Below are 17,277 nucleotides of genomic sequence, written 5' to 3' on the forward strand. Positions count from 1 at the left end.
GAAAAAAATCTTCATTGACTCCTACACTGAAAAAAATCGATTTTAAAAATTTAAAGTCGATTTACAAAAAACCCTACCTACCGTCAAAAATTCAAGTTGGGCACTTTTAAGGAAAAAAAGTTATTTGAAAAAAACTTCTCCTTGTCCAAACCGATTTTTTTCTTCAGTGTATTTTTATCGAAAGCTAAATCAATGAAAGTCATAATCATCTCAGAATCCAATAAAACTCAGTTTGTGAGATGTCTAATTTAGCAACTAAGCATATTTTTATTAAGGGGTTAACTACTTTTTTATTTTTCATGAAATCAATTTTTTTATTACTTTATCTGAAAGTACAACTCCTTGAGAATGTTTTCCAAAATGTTTATGAAGATCCGAGAAATAGATCGAAAGTTACAGCGCTTCCAAGCGCGCTTCGCCTACCAAGAGCAGTGGTAATTTGAAATTTTAAACACGATTATCTCGAAATGTCGGTTTACTAAAAATGGGTTTCCGTGATCACGATTGCCGAAATACTACTCAATCAATATTCTTATTTTTTTTTCAATTGATCGTAGCTAATTTTTCTCGTACTTTAACGATTCCTTTTTATTCAAAAATTTTTGTATCATGGATAAGATTTTTTTAATTCAACTTTTAGAGCTTAAAAAAGCGATTTTTTACGTTCTGGAATGCAGGAAAAAATTATTGTTTATTCAACTAATCGTTAAGGTACGAGGAATACTCATATACTAATGGATTTTTTTGAGTTTTGGGATTATAGATGATCTATTGGTCTCCAATCGTGATCATCGCTAACCTCTTAAATAAAAAAGGGTTTCGGGGAAAAAGCCATAACTCCGCCAATTATCAATTTATTTTTATAAACTTATGCTTGTTCATTTTACTGAAAAATGTTCTACCAAAATATTATAAATTTGATGTAATGAAATCATTGCTTTATTCCTTTACATTTTTCTTGACATTTTTATCACTAAAAGGTATGTAACCTCTTAATCAAGAATCCCATTGAAAAGAGTTTATGTCGTTAAACAAATATTCCATTATTACTTTTTTATTTTCACAACAACATTATGTATTGAATTTTATATAATTATTTATTTATTTTTATATACTACATTTGTTTAAAACTATCTTCATGCACGCTATTTTGTATTATTTATATTCAATGAAAATTTTTTTGGTTCATCTTCTGAATTAGAATACCTTTTCATCTCTACTTTGCCCCCAGGAATAGGCACAAAACTGTGGAATTTTTGAGTTCCAGGTATTGTTTTGGCGTTATTAAACAGCTCTTAGAGTTCTTCTGACGTTTTGTAGTACTGTTCAGTGAATATGCAGCAGAAAATTAATTTTGTGATATTTACATCAGTTTGTTCAACTGCCCAGTTATATAACTCTCGGGAACTTGTTATGGTATTTCCATAGTCGCGAGCAAGACTGGCTCTTTTTGCCATTCGCTTGAGAGTGCCACCAATAGCATCACAGAGTCCTTTTCCATGGGATGCTGCAACAAAATGCCATTCTGCGCTTAACTCATACTTTGACTGGAATCAACATAAGCTTGCAAAGTTTTTCTTATTTTTGTATTGTGCTGCTGCTCCATCAGATATAAAATAAATTTTGTCAATTGTTTCATAAAATTTATCAGTTTTGAGAGGAACAAGTGAACTGCAGTCTTCAAGTCTTCCAGTCTTCTTGTCTTCCAGTCTTCCAATCTTCATTCAAGTTTGTTATGAATATATACAAAATTCGTTACTGATACTTTTTGCATGTATCAGACCACTAGCAGCTTGGAAAACGGATTCTGAGATGATTATGACCTTCATTGGTTTAGTTTTCGATAAAAATGCACTGAAAAAATTCAGTTTGGACAAGGAAAAGTTTTTTTTAGATAATTTTTTTTCCTTGAAAATGCCCAACTTGAATTTTTGACGGTAAGTTGGGAACATAATTACCTATCTTGCAACAAAATTTCATCTAAATCAAGAATGGGTTTTTTTGTAAATCGACTTTAAATTTTTAAAATCGATTTTTTTCAGTGTAGGAGTCAATAAAGATTTTTTTCAATATCTTTTTTCAAAAATTTGACTAATTTTGTAAAAATTACTCCTGCAACATTTTTTTGTGGGATTTTTCATTTTTAGACTACAGCCATTTGATAAAAAATATTTCATTTTATTATTTACCCGTTTTTCATTATTTTACCTATTTTGCAATATTTTTCATTTTCTTCAATATTTGTCTAATTTTCATTTTTCTTTTCGTTCGTTTAATTTGATTGTTTCAATTATTCAGTCTGTTTTATTTTGTTATTTCTTAAAATAGTTTACATACCTTATTTTTTTTTTAATTTTACCATTGCCTTAATTTTTTCCATTTTCCGCTTCATGTTTTTGTCTCTATTAGGTAGGTTTTTGACCATTTACATATTATTAATCTTTTTCAGTTATTTTAGGTGTCATTTTGTACCTTTCTCCTTTTTCCATTTATCTATTTACTAGATTTTCCTCGTTAATTACTTTTTTTGTTTTTCTCTCCCAATTTGTGAAAAGTTTTAATTATGAGTTGTTCAATAATATTGTACCAAATATGTAAATGAAGAACTCGTAAAAATTACCTGAACCAGCTTTTCCTGAAACCAAGAAAAGTCAGCAACACTATCTAACAAATTCAAAGTTGTATTTTGAGAGACTGGCAATGTTGTAGTGCACCGACTTGGCCGAATGTGTTGTTTCTTTAACGACTTTTAGGTGAAACCAGATAAAGTTTCGAATAAAACCATGCAATACAGACAATATTGATAAATCGGCTACTTTCAAAGTCACTAAAATTTCGTAGAGATATTTAAAATTTGCGATCAAAATTTGGTCAACTTAAACTTGACGCATTTCTTTGCACGATATTCAACAAATCCACAAACCTTTCATTTGCCTGAAAGCTACTTTTTCTATTTGACATTTTTGCTCTTCAGTTATAAAAGTGTCAACCAAACAAAAGGAGCAACACAGAAAAACTTTCCTCGCTTATAGCCTGAATCCAAATTACTTGCACGCCAAGTTAGCGAAACCGTTAAAAGTGACCAAATCGATTGTCACCAGCGTATGGTCAACCGGGGGGAACAGTGGCCTATATTTCAAGCTTATGAAGCTGTCGAAATTCACACAGAAATATCTGGTTTGGCAGGCTTCCAGTACCTGTGGTTTGAAAAGCGACATTTCCATTACGACCGAGCCCGTCAATAAGGAAATTTACGTGAAAGAGTGCACGAAAAAACGTCTGCTACCTTTCATGAAGCAATACGATTATTCCACGCTATTTTGAGCGGATTTGAATATTACGGGGAAAAGCACATGTAGTGGTATAACACCTATAAGGTTCTGGTGGCGCCCAAGGATAAGAACCCTCCCAACACACTAGCGCTCCGCCTAATCGGGGACTATTGGTCCATCGTCAAGCGGAGCCTGAATTAGACCCAAAACTGTTCAAGTAAACTGGCTGTAAGCGAGGTGGCTGTACAGAACTTGATGGCAGTAATTAAAAGACTCTCAACCGAAAGCTTAGCTGAATATTTTTTCTGTATTTTATGCTAATTGAACTTATGAAAAAGAAATATTAAAAAGAATTAATCATTGTTGTTTGACCAAATTTTGATCATAGACGACGCCGGTGGTTGAGAGGTAAGCATGACCCCCGCTCAATCTAGTGTGTCCGGCTTCAATCCCAGCCGAGGTCGTTGAGATGTTCTGAGGCGAAAACTCTGTGTCACGCCTATGTGCTGATAAGCCGATATCAGGTTGCTGAGTCACTTCTCTGGTGCGGCAGGCACACAATGCGGACAGAAACCGACGGAAAATAAACGAAAAAAAATTGACCGTAACACTCTTTGAAATTAAAAAAAGGTCATTGGTATTAACAACACTAAGTGTATTCTTATACAGTTCTCCATACCATACATAATAGCTGATAATTATTTCTTACTACAGATTTCGAGCTAAACAGTTTTTGTGTTAGAAAAATCTACAATTTTTAGGGGGGGGCTATGCTAGACCCCATGGGCCCGAAATTTTTCTCTTCAGCCCTGACTAGAAATTATGTGATTTGCTTCGAACTGAGAGCTAACTGAAATTGGAAATACATTCAACAAGTAGTAGTAATCAAGTGCACCATTTAACCGTGCATGATAAGTTGGGTTTAACTATTCGAATTCTTCTAATCAGCGTATGACAGCCATCTTGATTGCGATATCGAAGTAAAATCCAATGAAAACAATAAAATTTAATGTCCAAAAAAGTTAACTAGTTTTAGACTATGGAAGCAACAATACGACGCAGTCTCATTGTCCCGTTTAGATTTGTTCAGAACCTCTTGATTGATTGTGAGCAGTTCAGCATTCCTGATGTGATTAAACTGGTCAGAGTCGTTATCCAATATCGGAGAAAACCACACATTCTCATCCAATGAATATCCCACTTCGTCGAATCTTGCCACCTTTGAAATCAATCGATATAATGTTGATTCTGAACGGAGATTCCTCGCCGTAGGAATAGAAATGACGGCTCTTTGTAAAATTTTCTCTTTTTGTGCGAAGTTTTTGTTTAGCTAGATTTTTCTAAAATAATTCAATCGACGGTTTATATACTTGGTTGTTATGATTAACATATGAAGACGTAGAAAACCAAAGAAAATCAACATTATTAATTCCGTACCAGTTTAAGAGATTCCAGGCATATTGAAAGAGCACAATTTTACTCTTTTGTAGATTTGTCTGTTGACGGTTCCAAATGTGATGAAAATCCAGAATCATTTTTCCAAATCTGTACAACGCATGCCAGACACAGATTTGTTAGCCATTGCGTGATACAAATATTCTAGTACATCTTTTTTTCGAACACAAGCGTTAGCATGGATTTAAATCCATCCTCAGTGCGGGGCCCAGGCCCCAGTGTTCCCATGTGTACATACGTTACTGTTGAAGAAACCAGGTGAGTGTAAATGCACGAAGAGCATGGCCTAATTAATTCGAATGACTAAAAGGCGTAAAGTGAATACAATAATTCGTACACGTGAAATGATTAATATGTGTGAAAGAAATAAAATTAATAAACTGAATAAATTTAGAAGAATACGAATTCATTGAAAGTAACAAATCGAATTAAATTAACTAATTTAATTGAATGTGTAAGAAAAATAAAATCTGGGTGAAAATTTATGGGATATATTCAGTGTGTCTCGTTTATTTCGTTTATATTTTTCATGGAGTGAGGGAAAAGTCCAATGGTGTGGATCTCCTTTCAAGATATACAGGCATAAAACCTTCACATGTTTTGAAAAAAAAAATCCTATAAAATAACACAACATCAACAGGTAACCCTAACAACAGGTAACATAATTTAACCCTAATGACATTACAATATGCTCAAGCCTAAATTAGTTGTCATTTAGTTATATACAAAGAAAATCACATACCACACTAACAAAACAGCTTATTCTAATTACTCGGAAGGGAAAGCAAAAAAACTTTCTTAAAAGTATTACGGAATAAGTGTCGTGACTATACTTAGAGCTGTCAATGGAAATCTAATTGTGGCCCTTACACGATCAATACCACTGTCAATACTGAAGATTATTAATGCAAAAATCCGATTAATAAAACATCAGAGCAAGCTAAACTTTAAGTTTTAATTACTGTGTTTACAGAGGTTATGAACGAACAGGTCAGTAATCTACCCAGTGAAACAAGTTTGTTACCGAACTCTCCACGAAACGATAAATAATAGGATTAGAGTATCACAAAGTAGCGCATCCCACAAATATTCAACCTTATTCTGCATTACGGCGGATTGATATTGCTATAGTTATTGAGAATGCCAATCACATTGGTTCGAAAAACCATAATCTATCATAATGCAGAATAAGACTGATTAACAAAAATAACAATCGCAACAATATATGGGCAACGAAAAGCTAGAGCGCCTTCTTATTACCGGCGCATCCACATGCTTCTCATTCGACTAGCGAACGATGAATGAAACACAAAAAATACATGCGGAACTTATATAACTTCCCAATGTTTGGTTAGCTCTCATTGGTGTTCTATGTTGGTGGCTCTTCCTGAAATATACTGAGTAATTTGGGATTTCCACGTCGTTTTTTACTGAAAATCAGTTTTTACGTTGTTTTAGGTGCTGGTTAGTAGTCAATAATAATTAGTTTTATATAGAAATTCATTATCAATGCTATCTTTGAAAACAATTGACAATCGTTATGCAACTAATTCTATCAATCTTATTTTATTGCAAATCAACAGTAGACTTCATTTTATCGATTTCAAAATTACATATTGGTGTTGCTTGTAATTTTAAACGTTCGTTGTAAAGATGGCATTGTAACGGAATGCATATGTTTGTTAAGCGTTTATTTCTTTGACCAAATATGATACTAATCCATAGGACATTTAATGTGTGTGAGAAATACGCATTCTGTTGTCTGAGTAGAATAATAGCCGTTGAATCACTTACGAGGATTGAGAATAGACAACTCGCGAAAAGGATCGGTTATTATCGGTTATCAGTTATCAATTTGCGGCAGTCATATCAGCACGAAGAATAACTATTTCATTGATATATTTATTGGTACGTTTTTGGTTTATTGAATCAGGTTCAGTAAATTGATTGTTGTCCGTGTATTGCTTACTTTCATATACGCAGTAACTTTATTAATATTTTCCATGTTAACGACATTTACTCTTATCATATTACAGATCAATTTTCCGGACTTTCGGTTTTTGCTGTCTGTTTCGTTGGAGCGACTAATTAATGCTATTGTATAAATCAGACGTTCTAGTTGGACATTATAGCTTGATTATGGTCGTTAGCGGCTTCATCATTTCTTGCGTCTTCTGCTTCAGCACACTATTGTAGCACACTAAGTAAATTAGTTTCTTCTCGTTCTTCTTGTCTCCAAACATTCCTTTATGTGTATTAGTTAGCATAAAGCCGAGCGCTTGTTGTCGGTTTTATGTCCGGAATACCGAGTTGGTCGCTTCCAGTGCTTAGGTAGTACTTATTTCATACCGCTTATGAAAGTCGGCGTCTTAATCAGTCGCTTGTGAAGAGAAAAACAAAACAATGCATGATTGTTTTTTCAGGGCTCTCAACAATACACCAGTTTGTACACGATGAATAATGCATATATTACGCAATTTTCGCTTACATAGGTATTAGCATATCTATGCCGACAAATGCCTCGAGACAGTAATCTCTTTTCGCCTTGAAATGTCGTGTTTAGCCGGAATAAAGACACAAAGCATAATAAAAGCGAGAACATGCTGTTTGATTCAATTAAGCATATGTAGCACTCCCAGTGGATGGCTGTTGGTAGTTGAAATTTAATTTTTTGCACAGCGAATTTTCGAATCATCAAATTTGGCAAAAAGGATGGGTCAAAGACGAGACAAACTGGTTTTGAATTTTTTTCCGAAAAAAATATTCAATAGTTCAATAACAAGAGGGAAACGACACTTAGTGTCTTCAGCAAAGCTCTTTGGAACGATATTTTCTAAAACTTTGCCGAAGACATCGTTCTTGAATGTAAATTTTAAAAAGGTATGTATCACATCTCTCAACTCGGTGATATGACATCGCTAAGAATAGGAGCTTCTCTTATACTTATAAATACCAGATAAATGACCAGTTTTTCACAGCGCAATGTTTCACAGCGCGTTTTAAACGCGATCATCAAAAATGGTGGGTGGTGGTCCACAACAGGGGACACAACCCTATTATTAAACAACTATACTTTGTTGTACTAAAAATATTCCCGCATACCTTTAATAAAATCCAAACCTTCCCCATTTTCCCACACCAAAAAGGTATAAATGCTTCTTTCAAGCTTCTTACAAAAACCACGCAAGACCGCAGAGAACCTTCAGTTTAGATGGGAGCGCCGCGGGTTCTTCTAAAACATCTGAGCAAAACAAGTAAATATTTTTTAGTAGATTCCTCAATATCATTAATGAGAATTATCTTTCCCTGAGAGCCCCCAAAGCAAGCAACTAGAAAAAAAAAGTTTCTCTCCGATTATCAAGACAGGGTAAAGATAGCATTTTAAGAACTTTGCCCGTACTCGACTCATTCTAATTCAATGAGGATTTATTCATTGAAATATTCAACAAAATTGCAAATACAATCACAGCAAATAAGAAGCTACTTGGGTACCACAAAAGGATGCCTAAGTAGAGTAGTGAGGTACATGTGGATGGAAAAAGGACCAAACTGATTAAATTAATAATGGCTAAACATATGTAACTCTATATAGCAATATATGTGTGATCCAGTGGCATTACCAAGGGGGAGGGTTATTTCTGAAGTGTTAAAGCTAATTTCAGTGGTTGTTTAAAATGTTTTTTTTATCAGACGAAGAAAAGCCGAGAAAAGAGTAAAAAGAAGAATATGTGGAAACGGAAATATTTACGACCCAGAGCATCACTTTCTTTCAATTTATCATCCCTAATACAGGTCTACATGGTTTAATTGTTGGAAAGCTAAGAATCATTCCAAAAGTCATTAGCGGTTATACAATTATACGTTGTTACAGTCATTTTGTACTTTTAAGGTGATCTAGTGTAGATTGTAGATCTCATCAAATGCAACACAAAATAATGTATGAAAAATGGTGTATACACTCAAAATCTTGATTTATACCAAAACACAATTTTTCGGCGCTTTCGGCACTATAAATTAGGTACGCGGTTATTTTTCAACCGATCTTCAATTTTTTAGTGTTCTGGAAAGAAGAAGGAAAGGTTTTTCCAATTTGTTTGAAATATCGTGATTTTTTTCAAAACAGCTCGTTTTATAAAAAAAATTAGAGAGATATATTAACTCCGCATCTAACAACCTATTTATCATCAAAATCGGTTGAAAAATCGCAAAATAATGATTACTTTCATATTTTTATCCCAAAACCACAAAGTGGAGATCGGTTGAAAAATGACCGCGTAGCTCATTTTTTAGTGCCGAAAGTCCCGAAATAAATCTAGATTTTGAGGGTATACAAAAATTTTGATTCGTTGTTTTGTCTTGCATTTGACGACATCTGCAACGTGTACTAGGTCACATGAAAAGTATATACAATTTTTTTTATTTTGAGGCACCGTGTTATTGTTCTACCATCACGGCGCTAATATAAAAAAAATCCTTGAAAACTACAAATAGTTAGAATTTGTGACTATAAAGTACTAAAATTGGATTGAGATTCAGAAGAAAATACCGATTACTGCTAAAGCGAAGTTCCGAAGTTCCAAATCACGCTCTACTTCAAAAAAGGAGTCGAAAAGCCAGTCCTTTTCATTGTACGCCTTGTAACCCGTTAGGGTAATAATTTAGCACTGGGCGGAAAAATACCCAAATATTGTTCACGTTTGCCGTAGTGTGCAATGTTATGAAAAATTTATCCTCCCCAATGTTCCGTATTATCGTTGACAGTTTGTTGTTAGACTAGTTTGTTTGGTTGTGGTGAACGATATTATAGGGTTAGTTAGGTTAGATAATTTTTTATTACATGTTTATCAGTAGGCCTGGCCGTTTTAATGTTCGCAACATATGCAAATATGCTTCGAATACAAGTTCGAATATTAATATTGACAAAACAAGCACTACAGAATAACTGTAGTGTTTCCAGGATGCTTTCCAATACTGGCTGTGTGAGGGTTAGAATAGAATAATTTTTATTACATGTTTGTTAATAAATATTAGGATTGAGTTAGGTTCCAATTCGCCGCTTACTGTCAAAAGAAGTACTGAACTCGTTACTCAGCGTGCGACGGCGGTAGTAGAAGACGGGTTGTTCACGTCGAGCGTGGAGGGCGACCATCGTGAAAAGGGTAGAAAGTGACGAACCACGGTTGAATACAGACGTCGGTTGATTCTAACCTTGAGAGGAATACGTCGCGCATCGAAAATGCTCCGACTGATACGCTTTCCTGCTAGGACGTACCAGTCCACGGATGAAAAAAAGTGTTGAAGAACTCGCCCGCATATCCGCCAGTAGCAGTGGCTTAGCAAAGGATTGGAACAAGGTTAGTTAAAATTAGTTTGTTTCCCTTGTGTTTTCTTTGGGGCTGCGGGAATCCGAAATTCCCGGTAGAGCCAGGTTTAAACTTGCTAAAATGTCATAAGGATGCACTCTTCAATCCAAACAATGAACATCAGAAACAAATGTGGCTCGAGATTTTTTTTGGCTCTAATTGACACGTCTCTTCTCTGATTTCGTATCTAAGATATTATTTCTGTATACAGAATGGCGATGCTCTTAAAAATGCTGATTGATTTGATTCAGCACAGATAGCTCTAATTTACTTTATTCGTTAAAATATGACTTGTAGGCTCCTTTTTCTATGTAGTGGAGCGTAATCTTCTATCTGTGTGATCCTCTTTTGAAATAGTGGAGCGAAATCTACCTTTGTGATTAAATCGAAGCACAGTCATACTCGTTTTTTCGCCCCGTATTTGAAACAAATAAATATTATGACGCCTTTTCTTAAGCAATAATCGATTATTTCCTCTGCATCTAAATCCAAGGCTGGCAACACATATGTTAGTATTTTATGGTGATAAATTCTAAATGCAGTTTTAATAAGAATTTGAAGCGTTTGACCAAACAAATAGAGAGAAAACGAAAAGTTTCACTGGTTTTACCTATAGACACTCATAGTATTTGACTGGCAATTAGAAAAACAAACATGTTAAACTGGCATCACCCAAAAATGTTCAAACGTGCTCGACTGTATTCGATCATATGTTTTTATTAAAATAACTTTTCAGGGGGTTCAATATTGAATCAAAAGAAAAGTTATTCGTTGGATTCTGAGAAACAAGAAATAAAGATAGGTAATAAAATTATCCAATTTCTTTAAAAACATAAAGTTGATGAAAAAGAGCATTAGTGAAATGCTTTTGTGCAGTTAGGTAGCGCACAATAAATATCTTTCTAATTAGCATTGTAGAATACAAATACGGATATGAAAAGTGACGTCTACTGCGAATAACAAAGTACATTTTTAAAGAAAATCACAATATTTGTTCTGCTTGATTGCATTGTATCGTCATGCTCCTTTGGATCCGAATTTTGACAATATGTTTGGTTCGATAAAATGTGCCCGAGTGTCTATAGTTTGACCCTACGCAAAAAGGCACTTTTCATAAAAATTCGTTTAGCGTGCCGTCGTTAAAGAGTTTATTGCCCAAGGAACGATATATTATAATGAAATTGTACTCTTGGACTACCGACTGTTGAATTTTACGCTTTTGAAAAAAATTAGGTTTTGTCGCACATGTTTTGTCCAATATTGTAACTTTGTTCGTAAAAGCTAAAACTTTGCGAAAAAATCGTTATTTGATCTCTTGAACTCTTAGATTAAAGGGTAAGAAGAGTTATTCTAAGAGTATGAAAAAACGCCGTTTTTCGGGTACAAAATCTCAAATATCTCAAAATCCTGCCATAATGGGGCAATTCGGATTTCGATTCTACGTAGTAAGTTACTTCGGAAACGACGCTTAGCTTTCCAAAAACTGACATGAACCCGGTATTTGTATACCAAAGAGTGTCGTGTTTTACTTTTTTGAACCCGAACCCGATCCGAACGAGAGAAATTTAAAAAACCAAAATCCGGTCGGACCCCGGGAAAAAAATATTAATGAGTTCCGTGCAAACAAATACCATGGAAAAGAAATGCTATCTAATCAACTATCAGAATAAGTATTTCAATTCTTGGAAAAGCAAGTACCATTGAAAGTGTCGATGGACATATAAACTGCTTTTGAGACATGAACATTTTTGAGATTACAAGTCTTAATTTTTTGCGAATAAATATGTTTTAGTCACATTGATCATGAAAAAGGTACCTTGGGGATCTCATGATATAATTTTCGATTTTAAGTCACAAGTCTCCTCATAGTGCAACGTTTCGAAGGGATTCCCTTCATCTTCAGAGGAACGCAGGGAATGAACATAAATTAGTTACAGTTTTCTCATAATATAAACATTAGGACTACAAATATTTTCTTTACCAAGTAGGATGTAATATCAGATTAGTTTCCGGGTATGGCTCAGATTAGTAGATCTTATGACACAGGTTAGAAAATGATAGAGAAATATTAAGATAGAGCCGTTACACACTGATAGAATAAATTCGTAAATCGCTATGCATTAGTTTCGTACAGATAATTTTCATAAAATATACGAATTTTTCGTACATATAATGAATCGTTCGTAGTTCTATTGAAACACATTTATTTTTTATTACGAGTTTTTCGTGAAAACCACGAAACGACTTTCGTTGGCTTATTACGAAACAGCTTCGTTCGGCAAACGAGTTGTTCGATGCTATATACGAATATCTTTATAATATTTACGAGCACCATTCGTCGAACCGTCAACGTCAACAGAGCTTCAATAGAGGTAGAATATGGCGTCATTGTTGCTATACGTCAGATAATTGTTGATGTTCACGACGGTCTCGATCTGGCTATTTAGTAGCCGTATCCGTGTCCGCCGGTTTCAGGAAGATTATCTAAACCTCTTCCGCTTCTATTTGATCCAGAATCCAGGGCAGTTGAGCCATCGCTCGATGGTTCTGCATGAATAATTTTGAGTTTTTCTCTGCCGGAGCAATGTAAAAGAATATGCTATTAAATACGAAAACTTCTCTTAGATGAACGAAATGAATTCGTGCGACCAACGAGATTGTTCGTAATATACATAAACGTTCATTAAAATAAACAAAACATTTCGTTTCATTCACGAAAATTAATGTCGTTTTCAACGACAGCATTCGTGCAATGTACACTAAATAAGTAAAATTCACAAAAACTTTCGTTCATCAAGCGGCCATTTCTTCGTACTATAATCAAATCGATTTGGCCACATCGATTTTTTTAAATAAAAAAAATCGATGTTGTCAAACATCGATCCCAAAAGATCGACTGAAAACAATAAGAGGATAATAAATACGAATGCTTTTCTAAGATAAACGAAATTAATTCGTGCGACCAACGAAATCGTTCGTAATATACACACACGTTTATTAAAATAAACAAAACATTTCGTTTCCTTCACGAAAAATAATGTCGTTATCAACGATAACATTCGTGCAGTATACATTAAACGTGTAATATTTACGAAAGATTTCGTTCACCAAGCGGCCATTCTCGTTCATGAAATGAACGAAACCTACTATTTAGAATGCACGAAAATACTTCGTTGCAGAAAACGACGAATGAATTCGTGTATTGTATAATCGATTTCATAATATTTTTAGGAATTTATATTATCAGTGCAGTTGCCACGAACATCAAGAGAGAGGAAGAAAGAGAGAGAGAGAGAGAGAGAGAGAGAGAAAAAAAAAAAAGAGAGTGATAGTGTGAGAGAGAGTGTGAGAGTGAAAGAGAAAGCGAAGTGCGTAATTGATGGTTAGTGCCGTGACATTTTTTTGATACATTATGCGAAATTTTGATTCCATATATCCTTATAATAAATAATGCAACTGCTTTTTTGCCTAATGACCAGTGTAACAAATATCTTGTAAAAGAAGTCAAATTCTCACTAGAGTTTTAGCATTCAAAATTACAGTTGCTCTTGGTAATGCCACGAGTATTACTTGGTGATCTGTGCATTCATATACCATCCAAAATCTACCTCACGGTTGAACGCAATACTTAACCAAGGAGTAAATACATCAACTCTGTAAAATCCACTTTGAGGTGAAATTACATATTAATTTTCGAGAAATAGTTAAATAATTATTGAGTAAATTCATAAAATGTGTACAAAATCGAATTCCTTGAATCACGTAGATGTGTTTTCATGCTTCGATATTGAAAATCGTTTTCCTCCTAAAATACCAGTAAAGTAATACTCTTTTATGTAACGGTCTCATTTTCAGTTGTTGTACATTAAGAAGTGAGAAATAAAATATAAAATGTTTAATATATCCGCGTTCGTGAAGGGATTAAGGGAGGAGTCTGGTGTAGTGGGCAAAAAAACCGACCTCTTTTTAATCCGCTTGATTTTTAGTATCGAACCTCTAGAATAGTCTCCTACAATCTCGGCGACCACGCTGAACTTCTTTTGTTTTAAACAGCCATGCATTCCTCGCGCGTATTTGCTAAAAAACACGCAGATATCAATCTATCGGCAATAATTTTCAAAAAACTAACAGCGATAAAAATATAGTGTAAACAATACACTGTAAACTACTTCTACCTTAATTTTTAAGAGAAAATACCCAATGGGTAACTTTCTATAGCGGTTTTTCCGTGACGCAATTTGATGTGGGACACCCTTTAATAGCGTTTTTCTCGACACCGCGTTTTTCAAATTGGCGAACACGATAGCTCAAAAACTAACCAACGTATTCACATGACTTTTTTATGAGAATGCACAATATGTGTAGCCTGTTAATGAACCACAGAAAACTGAATAAAAAATGTTTTCTCCCTATTATTTTAAAGAAAAATGAGCGAATCTTTCAGTAAAATATGAGATTTTTCGGTTTTCATGAAGCCATTTTCCGAAACTCGAACTTTTTCTATTTTTGTGGTTCATAATTACAAGTCTAATCTTTAAAAAACTTTTTGAATTTAGCGTATAAGATAATTTTATCGAGAGTTATCGTGCGTGACTGAAAATATGTTTTTATCGTACACAATGAATGTATAAATAAATCTTAGCATTACAAAAAAGATCCATTGCTACCTTGCCTTCAAAATTGTAAACCTAACCTTCGGTTTGAGCACTTTACACCAGACGCGGGGGCCGTATAATTCTCCTAATTATATAAATCTATTTATGGACTCCCAAACGGCTTAACCGATTGCCGTCAAAATTTATATATAGTAGGCTTTTGCAATGGAGCGTGTTTGTGTGCTATTGGTTGGGGATTATCTGCCCGCCAGAGGGCGCTTCGGAACAACTTGTGTTTTCCTCCTATTTCGTTGGAAGTCACAGCAACACGCGATGGGTATTAGCTAGTTATAAATAAAAGCATCAGATGGCTACGTTAGACTATGTTTCGTTAAGATCGGTCTAAGCATTACCGAGATAATTGCATGATACTAGTTACAGACACACACATACAGAAATTGTCCCAATTTGTCGAGCTGAGTCGATTGGTATACGAGACTCGGCCCTCTTGGCCTCAGAAAGTTTTTTTTTAATTCAAGCCATTACTATTCATTTGTTTTGTAAGAAATGTAAAAAAATTAACATATTTATAATAAAATTTTCCAAATAAAAAAAAACTGTTTCAATCCACCCAGCGGTGCAATTCTGCCTTTCTCATTTCTTCAAATTATGATTTCATGGCCGGTTATATTCAATATTATTGTAGAAATGTCTGTTACATTCCCAGAACACCTACATACAATGTCTCGCCATCCACGAACCTGATGAGCTACGTGTCGACGCTGAAACGCTTGAAACAATAAAATATATCACACTTAATTAGCATTAAAGGGGGGGGAGGAGTAAGAGTTTCAGCGTGAAAAAAAACTTTTTGCGATTTTTTTGGAAATTTGGATGAAGCGAATCGATTTTTGTACATTTTAATATATCTTTTCAATAACATTCTGTAATTTTTTCATGCAAAAATATCCACAAGCGACTCGGTGACGAAGCTTTTTGTGTAACGTCTCTGGAAAAAAACAATGAGCTGAAACTGTAAATCCAAGCAATTTGGACGCATTTGGGTCACATGAAATCTTGCATCTTTTAGATAACATGCTAATACCAATTTAAATGGGAACTACACTCTTCAACCCGTAAGTCAGAAACCGGGAGTCGGAATTCAATAAAATTCAATAGCAGCCAATGGGAACACCTTGGAGACAATGTTTGATAAAATCCTTTCGGCCATCTCCGAGTGCCGGAGTGCAATTCTTGGCCACATCCGTACACCCACACGTAAGCACACATACAGACATTTGCCAAACTCGTCGAACTGAGCCGAATGGTATAAGATATTCAGCCCTCTGGATCTAGGTTAAAAAAGTCGATTTTCAGAATTATTGCATAGTCTTTCTATAGGAGAAAGGCAAAAATACAAGTCTTCAGCATCGATACCTTTTTAAAAACACGCAAAGATTCAGCATGATTTTGACCGTTTATGTGATACTCCCCCTAAAGCGAATTTCCAGCTACACCACCGATGCGATCTTTGATAAATATATCGGATTTAAAGGTAGCTTTTGGGTTTTATTACCCCGTTTCGCAATCCTGTTAATCCTGCTCGCAACCTACCAGCCCGTCCCGAGCCCCTTCGAACGGACGACGTTCCGGCTCTCAGTTTCTTATCTCGACATTAGCCAGCAGTAGGTTTTTTGTGAGAGTTCTCAATCCAATCGAAATGCCGAACGAATGAATGCCAATAAAATCTAAAAATGTGTTTTGCCTTCTCCCGGCGGATCAGGACGGTCAGACGGTGCTTTATAAACTTCGAAACCCAGCACAAGTATAAGAACGGTCAAGAAATATTGACACAATGAGGGTCGCGAAAATGAAATAACCCCAAATGGGAAGATTACAGAAGAACTTTTTTGTTCGCAAGCAATTTCCCAGATGTAATCAAACTATAACTCGTTTATTCGAAAAACATATTGTTATTCGCTGAACTACATCTCCATCAGAGTTGAGAGTTCATTTTTATTTGAATGCAGTGCACAACATTGAATGCGGTGTCGGTCAAAGTTATTATTGTGTTGGACGAGATTATGGTGATCCTTTCCGCAATCTATTGTTTTCATTTGCATAAAAATTGTAATCTTTTCACACCATGCCATGGGGAATGGAATTTATTACCATATTTACCTCCTGAAACTTCTAGGTACGTTCAAATGGGTGTGTCAACATTGAAACACGTATTTAATTCCTATTCCCACAATGTGCTTTCCATTTGCATCCACAATGTCGGAATGGGGAAACAAAAAAAAACTTCATTACACATCAGTATTTACCAGTGACGTGTTAATCGTTCAACCATAATGGCCACTGAAAAAGCTCCAACTGTTCCGCAATTGCAAACTTTCACAGAAGAGTTCCATCACAACCAGCAGCAAACACAGCCGAACACACAAACACAATCCCCGCACCGTTGGTGGTTGGCTCTTTCAATAAACTCACAGTCAGTCACAGGAGTAGGACGGACGACGAGAAAGCGTGCGAGCAGCTATGGAAAATTTCATTTTACAGTTGCTTCATTACAGTTTGCTGTTACAAACG

The 17,277-nt window shown here is 35.0% G+C and overlaps 1 protein-coding gene across 1 annotated transcript in view; it reads left to right on the forward strand.

Annotated features, from left to right (window-relative positions):
- LOC131688190 (zinc finger protein 25-like) overlaps positions 1 to 17,277 on the forward strand; it is a 57,579-nt gene that overhangs the window by 4,876 nt on the left and 35,426 nt on the right. The window lies entirely within an intron of this gene.

Source organism: Topomyia yanbarensis, chromosome 3, assembly GCF_030247195.1.
Source record: "Topomyia yanbarensis strain Yona2022 chromosome 3, ASM3024719v1, whole genome shotgun sequence".
NCBI classification, from domain to species: Eukaryota; Metazoa; Arthropoda; class Insecta; order Diptera; family Culicidae; genus Topomyia; species Topomyia yanbarensis.